Source organism: Pezoporus wallicus, unplaced genomic scaffold, assembly GCF_028554395.1.
Source record: "Pezoporus wallicus isolate ANWC-B61680 ecotype Strahan unplaced genomic scaffold, APGP_CSIRO_Pwel_v1 contig_6926, whole genome shotgun sequence".
Classification (NCBI taxonomy): domain Eukaryota; kingdom Metazoa; phylum Chordata; class Aves; order Psittaciformes; family Psittacidae; genus Pezoporus; species Pezoporus wallicus.
In genome coordinates, this window is record NW_026636843.1 from 2444905 (window position 1) to 2452552 (window position 7648).

The window sequence follows — 7648 nt, forward strand, 5'->3', positions numbered from 1 at the left end:
ATTGAATCTAATAATAGTTCAAGAAAAATGTTCATTGTGTAATACAGGAAGGATGGCTAGAGCCCCAGCATTGAAAGTCAAGCAAGTGACATGAAGGAGCAATCTTATTACCAAACCACTTAGGAAAAGAATTCTGTGAATGAATTAAGCATGCAATTCTTTTTGTCTTTTAAAATCCAAAGCAGAGCAGCCATTAATAACAAAGATAATTAGAACTACTAGCATTCTGTGTAATGCAGACTGCTTCTGAAATATGGCATGTTTATGTATGCGTTAATAATGCACACATTTTTCCTGACACTAGTCGTATCACAGCAGTATGGCATCACAGACGTTTTATAGCTTCATTCTAGTAACATCCCAGACATATAGCATTCTTATTCTAATCACACCATAGTCATTTCAATGTCACATTGTAGTCACATCACATAGCCTGGTAATAATTATTTAACTTTATTGCTAAGCTGAATAGTTTTCTGTTTGCTCAGGGATGACTTTAACTTGTAGTCAGAACTGATTAGCACATGCTCATAAATGAGCCCTTCCCATGTGCACAGGGTTAGCCTCATGAAAAGCTAGCAAGAGGGAAAAAAAGTGAAATTCCAGTGAACTAGCGGCTGTTGGATTTAAACCCAACACAGTCACAACAGTAGCATATTTTTGCATTTTTCTGAAGTTGTTTTAGAAAGCCAAAGATGTTTATGTGTGGATCTGCCATGTTAATGTTTATGTACTTGCTATAAAGTGCTGTAGTTCTTTAACTAATCATACATTATTAACCTTATGGAAGAGGAGGTCTTCAGACCATAGTATTTGCACAGCAGATTGTAAAATAGAGGCCCAGAGTATCAAAGGGGCTACAACTGTCAGAACTGCTTCTGGCAGTGGGAGAAAATTAAGAGAAAGGGCTGGGGTTTTGAGGAGGAGTTGGAATAACCCAGTGCCACATTACCCTGCCCCTGAAATGCGAGGAACTGCTCTGGAACATTTCCCATGTTCACTTGAGTAGCAATGTTTTATCCTCCAGTAAATGTTTACTCCCTCACTTTTAGATTGAGAAAACTGCAGTATTTGAGGTTGTGCTTTCCTCAAATGCAGCTATGTACCATTATTTATACAGTTCCTTAATAGTCTTCTTTACCATGATGTATTAGGCTTTCATCTGCATATAAGAACACTGGACTCCTAATCACATCATAACCTATTAAAAGGACTTCTGTATTATAGCATATTAACTATTCATTCACATCATTGCTTGTTATCTTTGCCTCCATATTATTATGTATCAAATTCTTTTCCATATCATATTTGATTCAAATTCTAGCATGCTAGAAACTGACTCCAGTTATTCTGTACTAGCTATAGTCAAATTGCACTAAATGGAATTGCTTACATTGTATCATACTGGGTACAGGCTCACACAATACATTATACATGAAACTGATTCACATTATGCTTAGCTAACGAAAGACTTTAATCTTGAAGTGTTGAGCATAAAATGCTGTCATTCTTCACTGAACTGGCTCTGGTCACTTGATCATTTTGTACCTGGGATTGCCTCTTACAGGCTGTTATTATTAAAGCAAAATGGCTTTTCCTCTCCTGCAGTTCTACCACTTTCTATGGAGAGCTGATTCATATGCTAATGAGTGAGCTCTTTTACTTCATGCCATCGCACTGCAATGCTGGAACCTGACCTATGGTGCACCTCTCACATCTGTTCTTTGGTCCAGCATGGTGAAAAAATGCTTTATAAACATTTGCTTGTGTGTTCAAATAGCAGGTTATATGCTAGCTATTTAGCAGTCCTTAATATTATCCATGGAGGCCTTGTGTCTTAAATGTTGCTTAAATCATTAGCAAATACAGCCTTGGTCCTATTTCCTGTAGGAAATACTCAAGGCCAAATTGCCGGTTCTGCTGAGATCTTTAGGTTGCTCCTGATGTTACTGTCCCCGTGAAGAGAAGAGTTCTGGAGTTCAGTGTGGCAGGTAAGAAGTGAGGACTGTCCCTGTTACAGATAGTATTTAATCTATGAAGTAGTCCACCTCCCCAGGACAGACGTTTGCTCTGCTCAGACTAGCACTGGCATTGCTCTGTCCTTGACTCAGGCTTCTACCACAAGTCAGTCTCAGGGTAACCTCAGAAAAATCCACTTACAAGAAGTACTGGGCCAAAAAAAATATGCTTATCCGCCTCTTAATCCCCCAAACTTCAGGTATTCTGTGAATACAAGAGACGAGAACATCACAAAGGTGGGATCAGCATGCAAAGAGGATTGTGGAGCTTATGTTTTCTGTATATCCTTACAAGCATGTTTGTCCTTACAAGCATTCTGCTTTTGTCTGGATTTTATCCACCTAATAGTTTGGATTTCAGGAGCTTGCTTCAGAGTTTTCTTTTTCTCTTGGGTGTAGCGATTGAACCTGAAGTCTTTATTTACATGAGTGGTTAAATGAAGTCAATAAAAATATTTTGAGTAATGTAAACCATACATAACTACAGCATTTCAAAAAGCCAGGTAATTGAATTATAAATGATATTTATTTAATATATTCATAATTTCAAAATATATTTGTTTTTCAGAATGGTTATGAGAGCTCTAGCAAAGGAAAAACACTTAAGCAAACAGTTCTGGACTATATATTAATCTCCACTCTTAAATAAACAGCAATAGCTAAGTCAGTTAATGATGAATAATTTAAGCAAGTTGAGCTGCTGAGATGGGCCAGTAGTTGCAGAATCAGGCCCTTTTAATGTGTCTTTCTTTAGGAAAACAATCTCAGTCCCTGGATAATCAAATCAGAAACAGGGCAGGTGATGACCTTCATTCCATTTGAATGGCAGAACTAAATTTAACTGGATTTTCCTTTTTTTTTTTTTTTTTTTTTTGCTGTGGTCTGACAAAGATTGCAAATGTCAGTTCATGGTCTGAAGGGTCTACAAGTGCACAAGCTGAAAACTGGCATTTTGCAGTGCAACTGTTTGATCCTTGTCACTGCACAGTACAGCAAGGTGCCGAACTCCCATTAATTATTGCTGTTTATGTAAAGGTACAGATTAACTTACAGACTTGAATTGTTTGCTTGAAACCGGGGCTTTTTTCTCCCTCACAGGGCTTTAGTTAGTATTTAGTAAAACAATGAAAATCAATTTGGATATGACAAAAAGAGAATAATAAACAAGTGCCATTTAAAATGCAATTATCAGACCACTTAAAAGAGATGTAATTGCATGTGGCACAAAAAGAAAAAAAGTTACATTGTTTGCTACCCTTATTTATTATGATGAAAGTAACTGATGAATCAGAATATAGGGGCAGATTCCAACCACTGTGCTTTTGTGCAAGGTGAAAATATTCCAAGACCTGCAAATAAACTGACGTCTTATTGATGCTTTATTGTTTAAAAATGGGAGAACAAAAAAGGAAAATAAAGGAAGTATAAAGGTTTTCAGACAAAACAATGTCTGAAGAAAGCTTTACTAAATCATTTTCATTTCCATCAAAACAGTAGTGTAAATCTGACTGATGGAGTTATGCTGATGAAATGTTGACAGGATCAGAATGAGACCTAAAGCACGGAATGAGACCTCCTTCAGGCATTTACTTTGCTTTTCTGCTTTCAACGTCTGACCTGTTCCTTGCTTGCACAGAAAATAGAAAAATGCTCAATTTAAAATCAATATATATACTCACGCTAACTTTCATTAGTGAGATTGACATCTTTACATCCAGATTTGAACCTAAATATCTTCTGTTTTTCAGTCCTACTCTGAAGTCAGTTATGCCTCACCATTTACAAAAAGGTTACTAAGGTAATGAAGCTTGATTAAACTCTGTGTCCTCTGGGGAAAAAAAAATACTTGTTTGACATAGACATAGCTTCATTCTTTAAATTACAGATAGGAAGGCAGACAGATGGCTAATTTCTGTCTAAAAGCATTGTGCTGTTGTGATAGGTTCTTCTTATTTCTAACACTTTCACTTTTCTTAGATTCCAGTTAAACCAAGTGATATATGGTTTTGAGGGTCTGTATTTTGGCTTTGGTATGTTTTGTGTTCTGATGATAGAAATATGTCAAGAGCTACACCCTTCATTGATCAGATTATGCGCATCTATTTACCATGTATATGCACTGAAGGGAAGACCACAGATCCATGAATTGCATCCCTCTTCCATGCCCCAGTAGCATGTCTGTGATTCTGAAGAAGCTTTGGTCTTCAAGGCTCAAAAGCAGTAAAAGATATGTGACTTCCTCCTATAGGTGGCAGTACCCCAACTCTGTACATGCCACCATGTTCTAGGGAAGTACTTTGATGTATTTTTGACTTTCTGGAGGCTAATTCCTCTCAGTGCTCCTCTTGATACGGAAGTCAGAATTCTGCAGAGTGCCAATGCAGAGCTGAGCCTGAAATAAAGGATTAATCCAAATGAAATTACTCTCATTAAAACAGTGGGGGTAAATTCACAGAATTATGGAATCACAGAATAGTTAGGGTTGGAAAGGACCTTACGATCATCTAGTTCCAACCCCTCTGCCATCGACAGGGACACCTCGCACAAAACCATGTCACCCAAGACTCCATCCAATCTGGCGCTGAACACTGTCAGGGATGCAGCATTCACATCTGCCTTGGGCAACCCATTCCAATGCCTCACTACCCTCACAATAAAGAACTTCTTCCTTATATCTAACCTAAATCTCCCCTCAGGTTTAAACCCATTACCCCTTGTCCTGTCACTACAGTTCCTGATGAAGGGTCCCTCTCCAGTATCACTGTAGGCCCCCTTCAGATATTGGAAGGCTGCTATGAGGTCTCCACACAGCCTTCACTTCTCCAGGCTGAACAGGCCCAACTTTCTCAGCTTATCTTCATACGGGAGGTGCTCCAGCCCCCTGATCATCCTTGTGGACCAACTCTGGACTTGCTCCAACAGTTCCATGTCCTTTTTAGGTTGAAGACACCAGAACTGTACACAGTACTCCAAATGAGGTCTCACAAGAGTAGAGGGGGAGCAGGATCACCTCCTTCAACCTGCTGGTCATGCTCCTTTTGATGCAGCCCTGGATATGGTTGGCTCTCTGGGCTGTGAGCACACACTGCTGGCTTAAGTTCAGTTTCTCATCAACCAGCATCCCCACGTCCTTTTCTGCAGGGGAAATTAAAGGTCTGTGTTTGGTATGGGTTCAGGGAATAGGAAACATCACCAAATATCTGTGCATTCATTTACATTCTCTTCAATATCGTAAAAATATTTAGATTCTAAACACCAGAAAGAAAATCTAAATGACCACAATTTGACTTCTCCATAGATACTGTTCCATTCAGTGACTTTACTGGCAAGGTTCCTTAACAGACAGAAGTTACTCAAACTCTTAAAGTAAAATATGTGTTATCATGTATGTGACAAGTTACAAAAATAACACAAAATAATGGGGCAGTAATTTCTCAACATGAGAAGTCACTGGATATTCATAGTCAGAAAACAGTTTAGGAGAAGAGTAAGAGAGTTTCATTGGTTTTCTTTTTTTTTATTACTAATAAATCACTGCTTCTGCCTCCCATGTTGACAAGTGGCAGGTACTTCAACACAAACTTCATCAAAGTTTGTAATTTTGTCTTCTTCCTTATCAATGTTTCTGTTGCTTTGAGGACGACATGCCTTAGGAAATAAGAAAGCACCTATCTATTGGGGCATCACTCAGTCATGCTTAGACAACTATCACAGCAAAACACACCTTGGACTGATCAATAATTGCTTTCCTTGTCAAATTTCTGGATGTCACAAGCAACACCAAGTAGAGGGATCAGACTAGAGCAGAGCCTTGTCTAGACAGGTAGATTAGATTGCTTTTAGTCTTAACAGAGGCAGGAGGGTGCTGCAGTGGTCCAGACCAAAGCCTAACAAGGCATGCATCTCCCCCTGTGCAGCAGTTGGGCTTGGGCAGATTCAGGTTGCATAAGCAATGAAAATCCTCCCTCTGAGGGAGAACACCTTAGAATTGGAAAAATGCAAAACTAGGAATCTCTTGGAAGTGACATAATTTTTTCTTGGCAAAGTTTGTTCTGACATAGGCCAGAAAGTTGTTGTTTTCAGATGGATTTACAGGGATCACTGTTCAAATTCCCTTTCATATCTCTGTCTTTTTCCTTTATCTTTTTAAAGCTTGGATAGACTGAAGGCCTTCTGGCTGATTAGCTTGTATCCATGCTTGCAAACCTCAGGCCTGTGATGAAGAGAGGATACTTGTTTCCAAGAAACAATATTTTGGAAAACAGTGACTCAAGTTTCTCAAAGTCCTGTTTAGGCAATCTCTTTTTTCTGTACAATACATATCTGTGTAAGTGTTTATCGCCAAAGACAGCAAGTTTACACAGTAAAAAAAGAAACCTACAGACTTTCTTGGATTTAAGGCTCAGATGAAATGCATGTGATGCTAGAAGATTCACGAAGCTATAATACAAAAATTGTAAGTTTATTTCATTTCCTTTACTCTCAGGCGTTACAAAGTATGGCAGTCACTGTAAAACCAGATCCACCCTGCCTATGCTATTACCATAACCAGTGAGGATTAGTAATTGCAAAGCCTTTTTTTTCCCACTGCTGCACTGCTGTCAATCCCTCAAAACACCTGCACAATTTATTGAGCTTCATATACTGAACACCAGTCACTTCAGAGGTGAGTTTCAGCTGTTGCTTGATTTACATTGTTCAGCTGATCCTTGAATGAAGAATGTAGGGAGTCTTACTGAAGAGGTGTTTTTTTTACAGCATGAGTGCTAGAGGACTTCAGGATGTATAATGAGAGTAGCCAGTTGCATTCAGCACAATAGTATGCTGTTCTTACTGACAGAAATAAGATTTTTTTTAATCTGGAAACTATGAAATTCTTATTAACATGATTAAGTGAATGAAGAGACTGTCTCTGCTAGCCCTAGAGATCCCATTTTTTATAGATGGGATAGCAAGAATCTTTCTCTGTACACCAGCCTATGTATGCTACTATGAAAGAACCAGTGGAGTTGTAAGCCTTCAGTTTTCTTGCCCATTAAGTATTTGGTCTTGAATCTGAGTCTTTGTGTGTGAAAATCCCCATTCCATTGATAGAAGTGTTTGTTATCTTACCTTGATCTGTGGTGGGTCACCACCCCATACTTTCTCTATGGAACAACTACCCAGGTATTCTTCAGCCAGCACCACCTGTCACTTGGAAGCATCTAATGTAAAATGATGTAAGGTAAAAAAGAAAGCTTTTGGCAAAACTTGGCATTCTACAGCTAAAGATTAATCTCTTTAATTCTTCATATTATTTTTTTAAATGGATATGAGTATTCAATTTCAATACAGAAGTTGAACCTAACTGGTTATCTTTCAGAAGCTCATATGTTTTGGCTCCCTAAATGGGAGGTTGGGGGGGAATGGTCTTGTATCAGAAATGTGCTGTGCCTGAACATGTGTTTTAAGGCGCTTGGAACTCATTTTAAGATCAAGGCCTGCATGTCTTGCGAGTATTAAGAGAAAATAATGTGGAAAATACAGCTCCTCGCCACAAAATACAGGCATGAGTCTTATTTTCATAGTTATTTTTTTAACTGCATTCTTTCTTTAAGTTAGCATTACAAATTATTATGTCAACATTCCCA